This window comes from Streptopelia decaocto (assembly GCF_964273445.1).
Source record: "Streptopelia decaocto genome assembly, chromosome: 1".
NCBI classification, from domain to species: Eukaryota; Metazoa; Chordata; class Aves; order Columbiformes; family Columbidae; genus Streptopelia; species Streptopelia decaocto.
This window is the reverse complement of record NC_138663.1, coordinates 78,705,836-78,726,476: the sequence shown is the minus strand read 5'-3', so window position 1 is coordinate 78,726,476 and position 20,641 is coordinate 78,705,836.

Genomic DNA, 20,641 nt, shown 5'->3' with positions numbered 1-20,641 from the left:
CTTTATTGTAGATCAAAATCACCCGGGGGTGATTTTAATCCAGACTTATTTGTACATCACTAAATCACCAGTGAATATCTCATATACATCTGTGGATAAACTGAGCTGCCTGGCCACACCAACACAGGGCCATTCCTAGAACCAACTGGGGAGATATTGCGAGGATGGATAGCTAAAACTGATCTGCAGACATAAGATTTTCAAAACACCTGATTTAGTATTATCCACAAAAATTAACTTACATGTTATTTAAAATTTCTTCCAGACAGCAGAGGATAAAAGCCTTGGCACACAGGCAGAGGGACGAGGCCAGTCTCTGCCTGCATCTAAACCAGTTGCCTCCTGGATTGATGCTAGTAGACTTTGCAGGGCGAAGGCAGCAAAACCATTTGGAAGGTGGCTCACTCATAACATCTTTTGGCAGCAGTCCCTGCAGCAAACTATCCCAACCATTGCACATGGGCTTGATCTCAGCAGGAACGTGTTGCCTAACTCCAGAAGCAAACTAACTTCTATACAATGAGGATGACCAGAGGACCAGGAGATGGATAAGAGGTGCAAAGGACTAGAAATCAGCAAAAATGTGCACACAAAACCATTTCTGTCAGGTACTAATATAATAGGCTTTAATTCCCCTGATTTGCCCCACCTGGTACCCCCCATGCCCTCTGCCTTGGAGCTCTGTTAAAGCTCTGGCTGGGCTTTGGTGCTATGTCTTGAGCCTTCCCTGTAATTGTGTCTCCTGGTAGGATTCCCTGGGTGGATCTGACTCATCACATCCCATACCCAGGGCTGCCGATAAACCTCAAAAGCCAGGACCTGCCCTCCATGCTCAGCCCTTTGGGGCTATGTTGGTGGGTGAGGGGCGCAGCCTGTGTGTGGGTCAACCCAGCTCCAGGCTTGCCCCTCCGCTCCCACAGCTCCCTTCATAGGTCACTCCAGCTGCTGGAGCTGGGTGCCTGGCCCTCAGGCTGCACAGGACCTACCCCGGAGCCCAAGGGCCACAGACTGGCTCCCAGGGACCCTGGGCTCCTTGGTCAGCCTTCCTGTCCCATGTACCAACAGTGTCCTGGGTGCATCAAGCACAGCATTGCTAGCTGGGCAAGAGAAGTGATTGTCCCACTCTGCTCTGCAATGGTGCAGCCTCACCTGGAGCACTGTGGGCAGTTTTGGGTGCCACAGGATAAAAAAAATACTAAACTACTTGAGAGTGTCCAGAAGAGGGCTACGAAGTTGGTGAAGGGTTTGGAGAGGAAGCTATATGAGGAGCAGCTAAAGTCACTTGGTTTGTTCAGCCTGGAGAAGAAGATCCTGAGGGGAGACCTCATCATGGTCTACAGCTTCCTCACAAAGGGAAGAGGGGCAGGCACTGAACTTTTCTTTTTAGTGACCAATGACAGAACCCCAGAGAATGGCAGGAAGATGTGCCAGGGCAGGTTTAAGTTGGACATTAGGAGAAGGTTCTTCACACAGAGGGTGGTGGAGCACTGGAACAGGCTCCCCAGGAAGGTGTCATGGCACCAGGCCTGACAGTGTTCAAGAAGAGACTGGACAACACCCCCAGACACATGGTGTGAACTTTGGGGTTGTCCTGTGCAGGGACAGGAGTTAGACTCAATGATCCTTGTGTGTCCCTTCCAACTTGGGACATTCTATGATTCTACCCTGCCAGGGCTCCTCAGAGGAGGCTCAGTTACTCCCCACTACTGGCTTCAGGCGCCTCTGCCTGGGTCCATGGCTCTGCCCTGGCACAACCCCAGGGCTGGGGAGGCTGTGGAGAGTACCCTGGGGCCTGAATGGCCCGTGGGTCCTGATGCCCCATTTGTCCTCAAGCTGGGGCCTCCAGACTTGCCCATGCTGTGCTGTGGGTGTGCCTGTGCCCAGCCTAATCTCCATCCTGCCTCATGGACACACTGCAGATCTTTCTGCTTCCCGCTGCTCACCAGCAGCCTCCCTGACTCTGCTCCCCATGCCCTGCTCAGGGCTGCACCGTGGGGCTGCTGCTGCCACCAGCCTGCCGAGCTGCTGGGTTGTGTGCTGGGGCAGCTACCTGCCCACCATTACACCAGACGGCCAGGCTCTTCCTGCCCCCCGGCTATAGCTGTGGGGGTAAGGCACCCTCCTTAGGCCTATGGCTCAGGATCCTAATTAGGAGGAAATGTGGGTTGACATATCAAAGCTTCTTGCAGGACAAACTGGTTTTTACTCATTTGGCCCTTAAAGGCTTTTGAAACGTGAGCTCAGCCCAAGCGCAGGGTCAGACACAAGGGCAGGTGTAATTAAGAAAAGATGAACTGCAGCTATTTCTGCTTTTGCTTTTGTGAAAAGCGACTCTGATAACCACAACATTCAGTAAAACACCTCTTGAACAGTATCTACAAATTTTGAAATGTTTTAAGTAGAAAAAAAAATCCCTCTGTTGGTAATTTAGCTCAAATATCTTCACAGCACGGGCTGCCACAGGGCTGAGTCCTGCCAAGAACTGTGTGTCCTCCGCTGCCCTGCAAGGGAGACTGTTCTCCTCACAAGGTCTCATTCAATGCTTCACCCCTGCTTTGCCAACAAAGTGTTTCTAGCAGCTTTGAAAGGACTAGTTTTTGTTTTGTTTTTTTTTTAATAGTTCGGAAAAAGTAATGTTCTGAGAAAACCATTTCTAAGTGTTCAGGACACCAGGAAACAACCAGACGAAGTGACGCTTGCCATCTAGATGATGCTAAAGAGCAGGGGAGGGAGGAAGGGACAAACACACATCTAAAAATAACGCTATGGGGAAAAATACGTTTTCTATCATGAAAGCAAATCACTTCCCAAAGGTGAATTGTGGGACAGACAATTTGCTGAGGTGGCTCTGTGCTTGACCTAGCCAGAGCCAGGCTTCTCCTCATTGATGGCACCCGGTCCAGGGGCAGTACAGGTGACAAAGGGGTGGCTGTCAAGGGAGCAATGTCACAGCCCCCAGTGTTGTAAATTTCCCCAGCAGAACTAATCCAGGCTGGCAAAGGCAGGCACAATTAATGGGAAGTGACACGACTGTGAACTGATAATGAGGTAACAGAATAGGACTGTCAGAGTTCTTCCAGGGGCAATGACAAATGATGTCATCTCTATTTCAGGATGTTTCAGGTAGAAAACAAGCTTTTGCCACAGACATTACAGAATGAGAATGAAAATGTGTTGTACCCAAGAATAACAAAAAAAAAAAGGTTACTATTATATTGCATATGTTTGGGCTTTCATTCTTGCTATACAACACCTTATCATGCACAATGAAAATCTCTGTACTGTTTTCTCTGAGTGGACCCTGGCTGAGCCCACAGGCCTTGCTCAGCATCTAGGTACGTCCATCCTGACTATTATTTTGCTTTCCACATGATTGATTCTCAATGGGTGGGTTACAGGGTAGCTAGGAACTATGAGACTCAGGTAGTCCTTAAATCTTATTCATGGAATTCCCAGTTTCTGGGGTTTTAAGCTTCTAGGACACACCTTTCTGTCTTGTGTCTTTTCCTCAGGCAAGGATGGCAATTTATATAGCCATTTCATAGCTTAACAGGTTAGTCAAGACTATCAGCAAAGCCTCTAGACCTTCAGCTGGCTCCCGCTTTGCCAAGCATAAAATGTTTCCGTTGTGCAGCTGACAGGACAGACAAATGCATGGATTATTGGCGACAACTAAAAGGCATGTTTTAGGCCCCACAATTGAAAGGTAAATTACATGTCTAGCAGGGCTTGTGTCCTGTTAAAGAGTGACAATTGCTGCCTGGGGAGGGAGTCCAAGGAGGTGTAGACTAGACCAAGCACTAGTGAGAGTGCCTACACATGGGCAGACGCAGGTTCACACACCTCTTGCCATTCTTGATCCTCATTAAGCAATGTCAGAAATTAGGGGCTGCAGGCCTCCATTGTCATGATTCACACACCATCCAAGAGCTCATGAATTCCCTTGAATCAGACAACCCAGAAGCTGTGGGGGACAAACATCTAACCCCTGTGTCATATGAGAAGTACAAGAAAGGCAATAAGGAGGAAAAATTATAAATGTTACAGCAACAAGTCTAATATGTTTTTATTACATGGATTGTGAATTTCCAGAATGTTTAATAGACTATAAGAAAGTATACTGGCTTCCTGTAGCAATCAGTACAAGCAATTATACTGTTTGTATGTCTTTTCTCACCTATCTATATATTCTGAGTTTGCTTAGGTATTTGCTGTTGTTCAGCCAATCCTAAAGAAATGGGAAGCTGCCAAGGTATCATTTTTAAAAGCTAGCACTTAAACAAGTCAACAAAATGATAAACTGGTCACACATAGGGTGCTACATTAATATTTTATTTGGCAAATACATCAATCCCAGAACAAATCATACTATTAATGAGGTAAAATGTTCCCCATGCAGATTAACATCTCCTTCACACCAGGAGGTTATAAATAAGTATGCTGTACCCTTGCAAGAAAGGGCATTGCAAAATGGTACAACTGGCATCGTGTTTCTCCGAATGAGCTACTCACATACAAGCGTCTTACAAATAAATAATGCATTAGAAGGACTTCATATGGCACACGTATGAGTATGCAGGGCAATACTAATTTCCCTTTTCTCTGAACCCCAGAGTGTCATGGCTACTTGAAGCATTTTCTGACTGTGAATTAACTAAAGAAACTATCAGAATCTAAGGTTCTCTCAGCCACCTCAAGGCTCATGAAACTGACTTAGGCTCCTGCTCTCCCATCTCATGCCCCTCACTGAAGTGTCAACACTGTAATTTGTGTGGTTTTCTTTGGCTCACAGTTACCTGTGACTGTAGCACAGCTGACCAATGCACCTTCAACTCACCAGCTAGATCTAGTCATGCTCTGAGGCAGAGTCAATGAAATAGTGCTGTAGCCAGAGTTCTTCACATGGTACACAATGTAGAGCAGAGAAGTGCCATGTCAGTTAAAGAGCATCTATACATTTACCCCTTGACTGGCATCTGTCCCCAGCCTACAGCTTGGCAGAAGAATCCCACCCACTGGGTTTGCTTTTAGCCCTGCATATGCTGTGCAGGGTGCAGCAAGCTGTAACCAGACATGCATGGTGTGCAGTGCTGGCCCTCAAGCACATTCTGCCACCATCCTGTAACCACCGCCAGCAGCATTGGGCCTGCTCCTGGTAGGGCATATTAGCCTATGTGGGACTTTTCATTAATGAAGCGCTCTTTGGAGGCTCACATCTTTTCTGCTTTCATCTAACGGAGGAAAACACAAAGATCAACGTTCCAGTAACAGCCATACCAAGATAAACCTCTCAGAGACACCTGGTAATAATATTTACTTATCCTCAAAGAAATGAAAGCAGAACCCCGTAAACATGTTTTCACTGGCAAGTTCTTGAATGTTTTTACTTATTGCTGTATTTTCAACTAATAAAAATATTATGACAACACAAAACATTCATTTAGCTGGTATTTAATTATCCATTAATTTATTTTCAAGTCCAATGTGTCAAAATTATAAAGCTTAGCACAGATTTTTCTTGAGAGAAAATCCTACTAGTAATCATTTCAGAAATAAAGAAAACATACCAATCTCTGGCTATAGTACTGCCCGACCTTCAGGCCGTGCTCTGCTGCCCACATCCCTTCACCACAGGACAAACTTAGCCAGCTAATTGCAATCAAGGAGCCCCTCATCAGCTCCCACTCAGTGCTGGTGATTACACCATCTGCGTGGCCTTGCCTTTATCTAACAGTTCGGCAACGAGTTCTCACGCGAACATCCTTTTTGTTTGATAGTAGAAATGATGAATGGAAATGTTTTCTCTTACGAAAACCCTATAAGAGCTCAAAAGACTACAGTGCTGGGTCACTTTTCCATCGACAGGACCTGCACAGCGTGCTGCTCCCTGACGGGAGGCCCGTCCGATGCTGCCCAGCCCCGGGTCCCCACCCTCTGGAGGGACGTAAGATTACCCGCGCTTCGCTTCTGCCCAGCAGCCGCGGCGCTGACCGATGGCATTTTACGTGGCCCTTAAGGCAGTCCGGGTGCCTCTCTTACCGGGACAATAACCACACACCCCCCCACGGGCGGGATCCCAGTGGAAACGCCGCTCTGGAGCGGCGGCGGAGCGCCGGGGTGAGGGTGCTCGGCTGCTCCCCTCCCCACCGCCGCCGGGGTCCGGGATTTTGTCCCACGGACTGGGCGCAGGGCAGGGCCGCTCTGGGGCTGGCAGGGTGAGGTGCACCCCGGCAGAGAGCGGCCGAGGTCGGCCGGGATGCAGGGCAGCTCGCCCCGCCGCGGGGTAGCGTTGCCCGGCCTTCGGTGGCCCCGGCAGGGAGCCGAGTCCCCCCCGCCTGGGAACCCGCTTTCCAGCGGGTGTCCTCTCGCCATCCGGCAGAGCGGTAGCACCCGCGATGGGGGCTGCCCGGGGAGGAGCGGTGCAGGACGCTGCCATGGCCCCGGGGCTGCGGCCGAAGGCTGCTGGCACGGACAGGGCTGGGCACGCCGACGGGGCTGGTGCACGGCAAAGTGCGGAGGCAGCTTGCCTTTTGGGGGGGGAGGAGGGGAGGGGAGGAAGGTTGTCCCTTTAACAGCCCCACAGTTCCCCCCGGCACCTGGCCGCATGGGAACAGGGTGAGGGGACAGGCGGCCCCTCCGCTGAACGGCTGGTAAGGGGCAGACGGGGGGCAGCATCTAAAGCAAGGGGTTATGATTCTTCAATGGCTCATCTATCAGGGTATCTAGACCCTTAATTGATGGAAATGCAACCCATTGCGCCAAGAATAAGATGATGAATATTACTATATTGGGGGGCGGGGGGGAGGGGGGGGAGGGAGTCGGGGCGGGGGAGGTGGAGGTGGAAAGCAGACAAACTGGATCAAGTTTCTCCTAGCCAGAGAGATGTGCAGTACGGTGTGAGGTACAGGAGTGCCCCAGTCCATCATGGGTGACAATCAAGCAGGAAAGGCGTTTAATACCACTGGAGAAAAATACCTAATTTAATGCCTAATGCCGGGGGGGAAGCTTCTTCAGTGCCTGGCCCACCCAAGCCCAGGTGATGATGGTTGGAGGCCTGTAGGTGCTGCAGTGTGCAAACCCCATTCCTTCAGTGTGGGGTTTGCACACTGCTGGGGTGCTGTTGGGGTGCTGGGCCCCTCCTGCACCAATACACAGGGCATAAAGCAGGCCTGCCAGTGGGCACCTTCCCCTTGGCACAGCCCAGCTGGGCCTGTGAGAAACTGCGTGGATCGTGGCGTGTGAGAGAGTAAAGTGTGGGAGTGAACTTGCAGACAGTACGAGGGCTGGCAGCTGAAGCTTTCAGGCATCCTCCAGCAAGCACCCTGCCAGGCTGTGCCAAAGCCGTAGATGGGCAGCACCTGGTGCAGAGGAGCATGCAATCCTCCATCTGATGGCTAATGCAGGCATATGCCTCTGGGTCGTGAACTGTGTGACTGCTGCTTACCACTAACAGGTGTCTATTGCATCAATGTTTATTTAATCAATATGCAATTAATGCCTAATTAATCCACGTGTACTTTTGATAATCTCATGGCCCGTGTGTTTTCATACCATCCTGTAATTGTCTGGCAGGACCAGCCACCTCGAAGAGCTTACTCAGAAGTATGTCAGAAAAGGAAGCCCCCTCTCGCTACATATATGGGGGCATATATGTTTGACAACATCATTGTCTGTGTTTTTTCACACCATATTGTGATTTCCTGGTTGCCATTTTTTGACACTGTTATGCCCACGTGTTCTCAGAGTGCCCTCAGCTAGTCTGGCTGCTCATTTCATTTGGTCCAGGGACAAACTTTAAACTTTAATATAGATAAAGCATTATATAGATATGGATATTGATCCACTTTATATATGCAGAGAAACTATATATATAGGAGTGTATAAATATGTATATTTTTTTAATATACCTAGATACACTTTATATGTCTATATATGTGTGTGTATATACAGTATATATATGCAAAAATATATAATTCTACATATATCTCCATAAAATCATAGAATACCAGGTTGAAAGGGATCACAAGGATCATCTGGTCCAACCTTTCTTGGCAAAAGTGCAGTCTAGACAAGATGGCCCAACACCCTGTTCGGATTGGCTGCCAGGGACACTGTTGGCTTATGTTCAACTTGCCATAGACCAGAACCCACAGATCCTCTCTGCAGAGCTGCTTTCCAGCATCTCATTCCCCAGTCTGTATGTACAGCCAGGGTTGCTGTGTCCCAGGTGCCAAATCCGGTACTCGCTCTTGTTGAATTTCATGTGGTTGGTGATTGCCCAGTTCTCCAATTTGTCCAGATCCCTCTGCAGGGCCTCTCTGCCCTTGGGAGTGTCAATAGCTTCCCCCCAATTTTGTGTCATCGGCAAACTTACTAAGTATTCCCTCAAGTCCTAAATCTAAGTCACAACAGGGCAAAAAGCCCCTGCTTATAGTCCCCCCAAAATCATGGCCGTAATTTCCCTCCCCTGTTCCCCATTGGCTGGGTACTTCAGGGTTTACAGACTACCTGACACCTGCCTCAGTTTACATACTTTATTCATCTAATTTCAACAATACCCTTCCCCTTATTGATCTATTTAAAATATGGGTTCCTGGCTCTTCAGCTACCCTTCCCCCTAAATTAACTTGTAAATACAAGTACCAGTATGCATTCTGGGATTAGTTGAAGATAATTTGTGCTACATTAAGGATTCATAATCTGATGTCTCTTGGTCCTTCCCCCCTGCTGGGGTCAGGCGCCAGGTCCTCAGTTTTGTAAAAACAACAGTCCTTCATTAAATGTTCCTTACAATTTTCCTCCTCTCCTTTTTACTTTTGTTGTTTTTGCATTATTTTATGATGCAGTCTAGTACGTGGCTTCAAGCCGGGACAACATGATTTCACATTCCTCTTCAGGAGTTATGCATCCAGCATTGCTTCCTTCTTCTTGTTCTTTTAGCAGTATCATTTATCAGAGTATGGCAGTGGCCCTAAAGGCATTTACTTTGATAAAGCTGTCTCGATAAGGCGTTGAACAAGTCCTCGGACACATGCAATGATGTAGCATCCTGTTGCAGTTAGCACCCCTGCTACTATGCTTAAAGAATTAAAAATTCTTTCCACTTTCCAAACCAAGATTCTAACCATCCCGTGAGTGACCTATCTATCCCTGAATTCTCAGCCAATTCTTCTTCTAAAGTTGTGAGTCCTTGCAGTGCTCTGGTTATAATGCTGTCAGGGGCAGTATTGTTTGGGATAAAGGTAGAACACCTATCTCCCGACATTACACATGCACCACCTTTTTCGGCCAACATCATATATAAGACCATCCTATTTTCCCATGCCATTCTACTAGTAGCATCTAATTGTTTGGTGATTGCTTTAACTGTTTGTCTAGTATAATTTATAAATCATTGTTGGTTATAATAAATATAAGTTATCCAGACTACATTCTTGTTTATAGTTACCCACCAAAAGAAAAAGGATTCAAAACCCGCAGTTACTTGATTTCTTGCTTTGTGTTCATTGGGGAACCCTGACTCAACAGATGAGACCAGGTATGAGTTAACTCTGGCTTAATTCTGTGCGGTTAGGTGAAGTGAATGACAGACAATCACTCCAGCGGTCCAATTTGATTAGACTTTTATTAAAAGTACGTGTTGGAATACTAGTTACAGCAAATGGTGGCTTGGCAAACAGCAAACAGCAAAAAGTCCTTCTACAAGCAATGTATTGGCAACCATTAGTAGCTATAATACCAAATTTTAGAAGAATCCAATAGCAGAGCTTCAGATGATGTTACTCTTATATGTTGAAAAAGGAAAAGAGAGTGGTAGAGAAGGAAGGAAAACTAAGGTATAAGAGAGAGAGAGAAAGAAAGATATCACCACTCACAGAAGGAGAGACGAAGAAATAGAAAAAAGGAGAGAAGGAAAGAGCAGAGAGAAAGGAAGAAAGAAAAGGGTGAGGGATCCAGTCACTGTTATGGCTCCACAGCATGGATGATGAGACTTGTATGATGATGTATGGCCTCTGGTGTCGCACAGTGAGGATGCTGGGGTTTGTAGTTCAGGAATGCAGCATCCTCCGGTGTCTGGTCCAGTTCCTGCGGCAAGGCTGGTGGGCGGAGGGTCATCAGGGTGGTGGGTTCCCTCCCAGTGCTGTTTCATGACAGCTTTTTTTATAGCTCTCTGAGTAAAGGAAAATCTGGGGGGAAGGGGTGATTGCAAAAGATTAACAAGTCTTGGACCATGCTGAAGGGTCTCAGCTTTTCCCCTTTGTGTGCCAAGCTGGGCATATCAGAAGAGCTATGTGCCCTCTGGCACATCCCCCACCTCTGGGATCGGCCAGCTGGCCTGGGCTGTGGCTCGTTAGTGGCAGTTCACCCTATACTGGATGTATCATCTCCTGTGGCTGGATGAACTAGTTTCACCACAATATTTCAGCCATGATCCTTATCAACACACAACACACTCACCCTTTATATATTTATAAACATTAATGAGGTCACCTCTCAGTCTCTTCTTCTCCAAACTAAAGAGACCCAGCTCCCTCAGCCTTTCCTTATACAGGAGATGCTCCACTCCCTTCATCATCTTCATTGCTCTGTGCTGGACCCTCGCCAGCAGTTCCCTGTCTTTCTGGAACTGAGGGGCCCAGAACTGGACACAATATTCCAGGTATGCTCTCACCAGGGCGGAGTAGAGGGGGAGGAGAACCTCTCTTGACCTACTAACCACCCCCCTTCTAATACACCTCAGCATGCCATGGGCCTTCCTGGCCTCAAGGACACAGTGCTGGCTCATGGTCATCTGCTGTCCACCAGGACTCCCAGGTCCCTTTCCCCTATGCTGCTCTCTAATAGGTCATTCCCCAGCTTACACTGGAACATGCCCCCTTGTCCTATTGCTAACTGCCTGGGAGAAGGGACCAATCCCCACCTGGCTATAACTTTCCTTCAGAGAGTGATGAGGTCACCTCTAAGCCTCCTCTTCTCCAGATTAAACAACCCCAGCTCCCTCAGCCTCTCCCCATAGGTCTTGTGTTCAAGTCCCTTCACCAGTCTTGTTGCTCTTCTCTGGACCCACTTCAGCACTTCAATGTCTCTCCTGAACTGAAGGGCCAGAACTGAACACAATACTCCAGGTGTGGCCTCACCAATGCAGAGTACAGGGGAAGGATCACTTCCCTTGTCCTGCTGACCATGCTGTTTTTGATACAGGACAGGATACCATGGGCATGTTTCTGTGATGGCAACTATGTCATAGCTTTCCTACTGCATGATGGCTTCCAACTCCTTTTGTTTGTTGCCCATACTGCATGCATTAGTGTACATGCACTTCAAGTGGGCTGCTGATTTCACTCTTTATTCAGGTTTTCTATCCTTAGGCTGATCTTTGGAGAGCCCAGTTTCAATCCCTTCCCCCTTCAAACCCAGTTTAAAGCCCTCCAGATCATTCCCGACAGCTTATGGGCTATATTCCTCTTGCTCTTCCTAGAAGGATGAAGCTCATCTGATTTGAGGAGACTAGGTACCATGGAGTTTGCCCCATGGTCAAAAAACCCAAAATTTTGATGATGACACCAATCCTTCAGCCACCTGTTGATGAGATGGGCTTTTCTACTCCTCTCTTTATTTAGCTCCTCATCCATCCCAGATAGCACAGGAACTGAGGCAAACCTGTGCTCCTGTCCCATGAACTGACCGACCCAGTGCTTTAAAGTCTTTTTTAATTATCTTGGCATTTCTTCTATTAACGTCCTCGCTGCCAGCTTGGACTACTAACAGGGGATAATAGTCTGAGGGCTGAATTAGCTCAGGAAGTATCACAGTATGTTTGGGATAGGAAGGGACCTCAAAAGATCATCTAGTCCAATCCCCCTGCTGGAGCAGGAACGCCTAGGTGAGGTCGCACAGGAACATTTCCAGGTGGGTTTGAATGTCTCCAGACAAGGAGACTCCACAACCTCCCTGGGCAGCCTGTTCCAGTGTTCTGTCACCCTTACTGAGAAGAAGTTTTTTCTCAAATTTAAGTGGAACCTCTTGTGTTCCAGCTCGATCCCATTACCCCTTGTCCTAGCATTGTTTGCCACCGAGAAGAGTCTGGCTCCATCCTCGTGGCACTCACCCTTTATATATTTATAAGCATTAATAAGGTCACCCCTCAGTCTCCTCTTCTCCAAACTAAAGAGACCCAGCTCCCTCAGCCTTTCTTCATAAGGGAGGTGCTCCACTCCCTTAATCATCTTTGTTGCCCTACGCTGGACCCTCTCCAGCAGTTCCATGTCCTTCTGGAACTGAGGGGCCCAGAACTGGACACAATATTCCAGATGGGGTCTCACCAGGGTGGAGTAGAGGGGAAGGAGGACCTCTCTCGATCTACTAACCACCCCCCTTCTAATACACCCCAGGATGCCATTGGCCTTCCTGGCCACAAGGGCACAGTGCTGGCTCGTGGTCACCCTGTTGTCCACCAGGACCCCCAGGTCCCTTTCCCCTACACTGCTCTCTAATATGTAATTTCCCAACCTATACTGGAACCTGGGGTTGTTCCTGCCCAGATGCAGGACTCTACGCTTTCCCTTGTTAAATTTCATTAGGTTATTCCCCACCCAACTCTCCAGCTTGTCCAGGTCTCGCTGGATGGCAGCACAGCCTTCTGGCGTGTCAGCCACTCCTCCCAGCTTAGTGTCATCAGCAAACTTGCTGATAGTACACTCTATTCCCTCGTCTAAATCGTTAATGAATATATTGAATAATACTGGCCCCAGTACTGACCCCTGAGGCACTCCACTAGATACTGGCCTCCAACTAGACTCCGCACCATTGACTACCACTCTCTGGCTTCTCTCCTTAAGCCAGTTTGCAACCCACCCCACTACTCTATTGTCTAGACCACACCTCCTCAACTTAGCTGTGAGGATGCTGTGGGAGACTGTGTCAAAGGCTTTACTGAAGTCAAGGTAGACCACATCCACCGCTCTGCCATCATCCATCCACCTTGTTACATTCTCATAAAAGGCTATGAGGTTGGTCAAGCATGACTTATTCTTGGTAAAGTCTTCTATTAATGTCCCTCACCCTGGCCCCAGGAAGGCAGCAGACCTCCCTGTGGAATGGGTCTGGGTGACATATAGGGCCCTCTGTTCCCCTCAGAAGGGAGTCGCCGACTACAACCACCCTTCTTTTTTTTTTCTTATAGCTGCAGTTGTAATCCTTTTTGTAGATGAGGTCCATCCAGGAGGCTCTCCAGGCAGATCTTCTTGGCTGTTCACTGCCTGGTTTTCTGGGTCCAGGGCCTCATATCTATTTGTTAAGGGCACCAAGGGTGGTGATGGGGTTCGAGAGAGGGTTCTTTTACCTCTCCGATCAGGGACCTGTTTCCATTCCCCCCCATCAATTAGGTCTGCTCTATCTGCCTTATGGCAGGAGGGACAGGGCTTCGCCATCTCCTGTCGCACACGCTTAGGAGTCAAAAGGGTTTGACTCCACCAGTCAATTTCCTCTTCACTCTCCCTAATGCTCCTTAGTCTCTCCACCTCTTCCTTAAGCTCTGCCACTAGGCACAGTAAGTCATTGACCTGGTCACATCCTACACAGGTGCCTCCCGTACCATTCTCTGGTACCAATGCCAGGCACAGACACTCTGCACAGCCAGAAACTTGGGTGGGTGCATCCTTCTTGGCAGGTAGTGTCTGTGTAGACACACTCTTTGTATTAACAGCAGCAACAGCTTTCCTTTTTCTAGAAACCATTACTGCCTTTAGTTAAATTGGGGAGAAAAAAAGAAAACCACCCAAACGAAACCCCCGACAAACTCACCTACAAAAGCTAGTTGTGTCCTGTCTGCTTGCCCTGCCACGCCCCAGTCTGTGTCACCAGCAATTTTTCCCAAGGCTGGAAATAGTAGGGAAAGAGTATGACACGACTTATTTCCCCATGCCATAGAGTCTTGGTATAAAGCTAAGATGCACTCCATCCCCTGTCAATCTTCGCTCCATTCCAGAGGGAAGAGTACCACCTGGCCACATGCCTTCCTGATGCACATGCATAACAATTGCTCTAGTTTAGGCTTTGCACTCTATATTTTATCCATTCTACCCAGGCATTTGTATCACCATATCCTGTTTCTATTTCCAAGGTTTCTCTTAAATCTGATATTTCCAAAACTGTGACCACCTTAGGGTCATTTGGTGGGACCCAAGGTTCTATTGGAGGTTTTTGAGTAGGTGATTTTATTAATTCTTCATTACTATTGTTCTTTAACACTTGCATTTTGAACCTTCCTAGGAGATCGTTTTCACTAATGTCTTCTCCTAATTCATAAACTCCACTTACTGAGTTATCTACTCCCTCTATTGTACAAAGGGTTGCGTTGCAGGGACTCACATCCTGGGAGAGATTGTCCTTTGGACAGGGTAATTTTTCTTTTCAGCTCTATATTTTGAGGAGATAAGTGTTCATTGCTTACTGTCCATCCCCTAAACTCTGTAGTCCAGAAAACACTGTACCAGGAGGGGCAAGGAGAAACAGAAATGAAAATTATACACTTATTTAAATCATCCTTAGAGCAGCTTGGTTCCCCTGGACAAATGTACGTGTTTTCATAATTCAATTTTCTTTGGCTTTGTACATCCCCACAATTAAGGATCTGACAAGCGTCAAATTGTCAGGGAACCTTCAATTTCAGTAATGTTAATAGCGAGTAACCCATTTGTAAATCCTACATAACACAGGATTAATAATCCCTAAATGTTGCACTTCATTTTCATCTCTGTATCTTTAGTTGAAGAGGGTCATCAGTGGTCAGTACTTGCCACTTGCTGTTGTCCTTTGGAGGTTCGACTGGTCCTTTGATCCGTGTATAATGAATCCACCCTTTCTCAGCTGTTCATACTGCTGTCTCGGTGGTCAGTAGAACTTGAAATGGTCCTTCCTAGTCTGGCTGGGGTTCAGTTTCCTTCCAGGATTTGATGAGGACCCAGTTTCCGGGCTGAAACTTGTGGGCTGCAAACTCTAATGGCAGAGTTTGTGTGAGAAGCCCTTGGTGACTGAGAGAAGAAGGGGACTACTCGAGTATATAGTTTTTGAGAAACATATCCTTAGTTTCAAATCATGGGGGTCCGTTGTTCCTGCCTAAGTATGGTAGCCCGAAGAGCACTTCATACGGCAAAACCCCTATATCCTTGCGAGGAGCAGTTCTGATCGTCAGCAAGGCTATAGTTAGACATTTAGTCCAGGGTAATGTGGTTTCTAATACCAATTTTGACAATTGCTTCTTTAAGGTCTGGTTCATCCTTTCTACTTTTCCAGATGAAGGGGGATGCCAAGGGGTATGAAAATTCCAGGCTATCCATTAGTCTTCGCAGTACCCTGGAGGTAAAATGTGATCTGAGTCTATATTTTCCACTATTCCATGTCTAGGAATAATTTGTTCTAGAATCACTTTTGCTACCACTGTCACCGTGGCAGTGCTCAGAGGGAAAGCTTCTACCCACCCGGTAAGGTGATCTGCCAACTGCAGGTAATTCTGTGAAAATGTGTACACATACGCAGGCACATCGCAAGAAGAGCCAGAGGCCATGAATGCATTGCAAAGAGCTACTTTTATTTTAGTTACCTCTCTACTGGGGGATCTCCGAAGTGGCACTTAAGCTCCCAGGCAGAGGTGACACAAGCGGGGATGCAGGCGCTGGTCAGTTCAGCCCTGCTGGAAGATCACTGGGCCTGCTGAGCTCACCTGTATTTCAAGGCTTCAGGCAGGTGCAGCCTCCCGCTCTTCCTCATAACAAAGCAGGAATCTCAGACATAGTGATAAGGTGCCTAGAGTTTCTCACAGGCCTATGTTATCTAACACAGAGGTTCTACTCATCAAGTATACAAGGTCAGTAAAACAATTAATGTGATGTATGTGCTTTTTCTACACACAGGTACAAGTCACTTGAGCATATTTACATTTAACTAACCTCCTTGCCAACCTTGTGCTACATTCCCATACAGAAATCACCTTGAATATTTTGAAAGAGTCATAGACTTGGACTCTGCCCTCCTGCAGGCTGCTTTCTAAGTGCCTTTTTATTCACTTTTTTTACAAACCACAAATCTTTCATGAATTTGCTTGGCTTCCAACACAGCTTCCAACAATTGGAGCATCACGTTTAATCTGTTTTCCTTGTGCTGCTAATAAACTTCGGTTTTTTTCAAATAGTTCCATGGCCATGCACCACTCTAAAACACACTCTGAATCAGTCCAAATATTAATCTTCTTCTCTTTGGATAATTTTAAAGCTCATGTGAGCACAGCTTTCTGGGCAGAAGTCCTAGGAAGCAAAGGTTTATCTTTGATTACCTTGTTGGTAGTTCTTACAGGATACCCATCTTTATGTATTCCTTGCTTTACAAAGCTGCTTCGATCGGTGAACCAGGAGTCTTCAGCATCTTCCAGTGGCTGTTGCTTTAAATCCAGCCTGCCGGAGTAAACAGCTTCTATTGTTTTCAGGCAATCATGGACCACAGGCTCTGAAACAGATCCACAAAGGAAAGAAGCTGGATTGACAATGTTAGTAGTGACAATATTCACATCATCGTGTTCGAACAACATCACCTGGTATTTCAGGAATCTCAAAGGGGATAACCAACGGTTACCTTTCTGTTCCAGTACAGTTGTGACTGTATGGAGCACTAACACCATCATTTTCTGTCCCACAGTGAACTTACAAGCTTCCCGTGTATTGAGTACAACTATTAAATACCATTTAAATATCCAGCCAACACCTCCACCTCATCAGCCTCTCTCGCACGAGATCAACCCGTATCCGAGTGGTCCCTCTGCAGATTTGCCTGGTGCTGGGCTTGCCCCTCTTTTCTCCTTGATCTGCGCTCTGCAGCAGAGCTTAGCGTAATTGCCACTGTGCTCCTCGCTCGCTCACTGCTCAGTGAGGATGGAGCCAGGCTCTTTTCAGTGGTGCCCAGTGGCAGAACAAGAAGCAATGGGCACCAACTGAAACACAGGAGGCTCCGTTTGAACATCAGGAAACACATTTTAGCTCTGAGGGGGACCGAGCACTGGCACGGGTTGCCCAGAGGGGTTGTGGAGTCTCCATCTTTGGAGATATTCAAAAGCCACCTGGACATAATCTTGGGCAACCAGCCCTAGGTGGCCCTGCTTCAGGAGGGAGGTTAGACTCAGATGACCTCTGGAGGTCCCTTCCAACCTCAGTCATTCTGTGGTTCGGTGAATATCCTTTGGTCAGTTTGGGTCAGCTGTCCTGGCTATGTTGCCTCCCAACCTCTTGCTCATCTTCAGCCTATTGGCCTTTGTAGGGAAGGGATGGAGAGACACCCTTGATGCTGTGCGAGCACTGCTCAGGAACAGCCAAAACATTGGTGTGTTATCAACACCCTTCTAGTTATAAAGCACAGGACTATATGGGCTGTTGTGAGGAATCATAGAATCATTTCGGTTGGAAAAGACCTTTAAGGTCATAGAGTCCAGCTGTTAACCTAGCACTGCCAAGTCCAAGTCTAAACCATGTTCCTAAGAACCTCATCAAAATTGTAGAATGTCCTGAGTTGGAAGGGATGTACAAGGATCATCAAGTCCAATTCATGTCCCTGCACATGACAACCTCACTGTTCACACCGTGTGTCTGAGGACATTGTCCAGTCTCTTCTTGAACACTGTCAGGCTTGGGGCTGTGACTGCTTTCCTAGGGAGCCTGTTCCAGTGCTCCACCACCCTCTGGGTGAAGAACCTTTTCCCAATGTCCAACCTAAACCTCCCCTGGAACATCTTCCTGTCATTCCCTCAGGTTCTGTCATTGGTCGCCGGGGAGAAAAGATCAGCACCTGCTCCTCTTCCTCCCCTTGTGAGGAAGCTGTAGATCATGATGAGGTCTCCCCTCAGTCTCCTCTTCTCCAGGGTGAACAAACCAAGGGACTTTAGCTGCTCCTCATATGGCTTCCTCCTCAAACCCTTCACCAACTTGGTACCCCTCTTCTGGTCATCCTCCAGTAGCCTTGTATATTTTTTATAGTGTGGCACTCAGAACTGCCCACAGTGCTCCAGGTGAGGCTGCACCAGCGCAGAGCAGAGTGGGACAATCATCTCCCTCAACCGGCAGGCAATGCTGTGTTTGATGCACCCCATCTATGCATCTTTTAAAGACCTCTGGGAGTGGTGACTCCACCACTTCCCTGGGCAGCTTGTTCCAGTGCCTGACAACCCTTTCAGTGAATAAGCTTTTCCTAATATCCAATCTAAACCTCCCCTGGTGCAATTTGAGGCCATTTCCTTCAGTGAACTGGGACATTCCCAGTTAGCCAAGACCACTGATAAATCTATATCTATTCAATTTAGAGAGAAAGATGATGCTGGAGGGGACTTCGAAAGGCTTTACGGAAGTCCAGATAGATTACATCCATAGCCCTTCCCTTGTCCACTGATGTGGTCACTCCATCATAGAAGGCCACTAGGCTGGTCAGGCAGGACTTGCCCTTGGTGAAGTCATGCTGGTCATCACCTTAGGACTCCGGTGAAGAGAAGCTGCCAAATTAATCTATCCTGTGATGAAGTTACAAAGGATGTACCCATCATCAACCAATGACACGATAAATGCTTTCTAACCACCTACAAAATGAGGGGATATTTTTCAAGTTTTAGATCCTTCTGTATGACAAGAGGGAGACAGAAGATTAAGTAATACATTGTTTAGAAGCAGGGTGCTTAGCTTATATTTGACTAGTAAGAGGTATTGTAAGTAAGCAACTAATCAATTACTTATGTAAGTGTGCACTAGTTGTGCTTCTGTGAAGAACTGCCAACATGGAGAGGTTGATGAGCAGACACATGAAAAGACCTCTGTGTCCCTTGCCAAGTTCAGCTCCAGCTGCACCTTGGTCTTTCTGACTCCATCCTTATACAACCAGACAACATTCCTATACTCTTCCCAGGATACACGACCCTGCTTCCACTGCCTGTGCATTTCCTTCTTGCCCTTTAGTTTGATCAGCAGGTCTCAACTCAGCCATGCCGGCCTCTTGCCTGCCTTACCCAGTTTCTTACATCTGGGGATGGAGAGCTCTTGTGCTCTATAGAAAGTGTCCTTGTCGAGGTTTTGATTGCAGGGTGACAGTAAAACGGTGGCAGATGTATTGTTAACCCGCTCTCTCCCCACCTCCCGTCTTCGGCCCCTCCCTCTCCCCCCTTCCCACTAAGGACAGGCAATTGGGAGGAAAAGAAGAACAGAGAGAAGAGAGTCAGAAAAAACTTAAAATGTTTTACTAATGCTACCAATAAAGTAGAGAAAATAATACAAAATATACAAAACCAATCTTGAAAGTCCCAGCAACTGCAGAGCCGGCATCTGAAGCCCTGGACTGGACTACACAGCCAACCGGCACTGGATTCAGTCTGTCACTAGGCCTCAGTTCACAGGGACGACTAGCAAGGTCCTGTTCTAATGTCGGCCCTAAGGAAAAAGGACGAGATCCTCGTGATCTCCCACTTCTATATGAAATATTCATGTGAATGGAATGTTACACTCCATTGGTCCGTTTTTGGTCACCTGTTTCTCGTTGCCTCTCTCATGAGATGTACATCCGTCCTTATCAGTCCAGCAACCTTGCATACCATTGCTATGTCTACCAAAACATGCACCTGGCTTTCAGGAAAGCAGCTAATATGAAGGCTTTAGCTGACAAGCAAATTCACTAAAAGATAAACTTATTTTTAACAAAACCAGGACATTCCACCCCTTATAACATGCCATTCACAGTATACTTAAACCTTATCAATACAATCTAATTAATACAATTTATCAAGACAATCTAATTAATCACTAATATATATATATATATATACATATGTACATATATACACAAGAGTAATTCATCATTCTGTTAATCTGTGGACCATCCTTCAAAAAGTTCATTAAGTTCATTTATCACAACACTCTCCCAGGGCAGAAAAAATGGTACATCTAGTGCATCTCATGACCACTGTTTGTGGGTTAAAGACCTCAACTTTGAAGAAGATGTCAGGCACCACTCAAAGAAGCTAGCTCTGGTTTCATCATTACTGTCTTGATCTGAAAGACACTTGTTAAACACTGTTAGTATGGCAATTCACATCACTGAACATTTTCACCTAAAATCAAATCCCCTTGAGGTACACACCGAACTTCTCCATCCTTAAGCATCACCCACCAGGTGCTGCCAGGTCCTTGGGCAAAAACAATCCCAAAAACGGGCTTGCCTTTGCCTGAGGCAGGAGTAACCCAGACTGCCTTTCCTAACATATTTTTCATGTGTATTACAGGGACTTTATCTCACAGTTTCACAGTATGTTTGGGATTGGAAGGGACCTCAAAAGATCATCTAGTCCAATCCCCCTGCTGGAGCAAGAACGCCTAGGTGAGGTCGCACAGGAACATGTCCAGGCGGGTTTTGAATGTCTCCAGAGAAGGAGACTCCACAACCTCCCTGGGCAGCCTGTTCCAGTGCTCTGTCACCCTTACTGAGAAGAAGTTTTTTCTCAAATTTAAGTGGAACCTCTTGTGTTCCAGCTTGATCCCATTACCTAAGATAGTATTCTGAGCCATAGCATGAGGTACAGCATATGTTTCCAACCATCCAGTGGTTGCTTCCACCACTGTAAGTA